The 955-nt window shown below is 37.8% G+C and overlaps 1 non-coding gene across 1 annotated transcript; it reads right to left on the reverse strand.

The window, feature by feature from the left end:
- Positions 1 to 590: 590 nt before the first annotated feature.
- LOC136216124 (small nucleolar RNA R71) lies at positions 591 to 697 on the reverse strand. The gene has a single exon (XR_010683115.1). It is a non-coding gene; the product is annotated as a small nucleolar RNA R71 (small nucleolar RNA).
- Positions 698 to 955: the final 258 nt, after the last annotated feature.

Consider the following 955-nt stretch of genomic DNA (forward strand, 5'->3'; position numbering starts at 1 on the left):
TTTATTTATTTTAAGTTACTAACATATTTATTTTTCAAATTCTGTTTTGAAGATAGTTTCGGTTCGTGCGAAATTTCAGGTTCATGCGCAGTTCTCAAAGTTCAGGCATGTCACCAGACCCTATTGACCCAGAAATTGAAAGAACTCTTAAAAAGAACAAGAAAGACAAGAAAAACAAAAACAAAACTCCAATAAAAACTAGAGTTACTGAGCCAGAAATTATGGCCACACTCATGGATTACGCTAGGCCAGGAGTGGCCGGTGTAACGAACAGCATAGTTAGACCCCAAATAAATGCAAATCAATTTGAGATTAAGCCAGCATTGCTTGATATGTTATAAAATAACGTAACATTTTACGGGTTACCTAACGAAAATCCTAACACCCATTTGACAAATTTCTTAGAAATTTGTGACACTTTTAAAATACCGAATGTGACTGCGGAAGCAATCAACCTTCGCCTTTTTCCTTTTACTTTGAAGGATCGAGCCAAAGAATGGTTGACTTCTATGCCAGCCGCATCATTTGAGACTTGGGAGCAATTAGCCCAAGCATTTTTATCAAAATTCTTTCCTTTAGCAAAAACTGCAAGAGTCATAAAAGAGTTAAGATCTTTTTCTCAAAATGATAATGAAACTCTTTATGAGGCTTGGGAACGTTTTAAAGAACTTCAACGTTTATGCCCACACCACCAATTGCCCGCTGAACTTTTAATGCAAACATTTTATAATGGATTAAATCCTACAACTAGAGGTTCATTGGATGCTATGTCTAGAGGGTTATTCATGAAGAAAACATCGGCCCAAGCAAGAGAACTTTTGGAGAAAATGGCAATCAACAACAGTATGTGGCCCGCGGAGCGTGGACACGTACCAATGGCGAAACCATCATCCTCAACTACGTCATCAGTTAAAGGTATAGTGAATCTTGATCCAGTTGCGATGTTGCAAGCCCA

The sequence above is a fragment of the Euphorbia lathyris genome, chromosome 1, assembly GCF_963576675.1.
Source record: "Euphorbia lathyris chromosome 1, ddEupLath1.1, whole genome shotgun sequence".
Taxonomy (NCBI): Eukaryota; Viridiplantae; Streptophyta; class Magnoliopsida; order Malpighiales; family Euphorbiaceae; genus Euphorbia; species Euphorbia lathyris.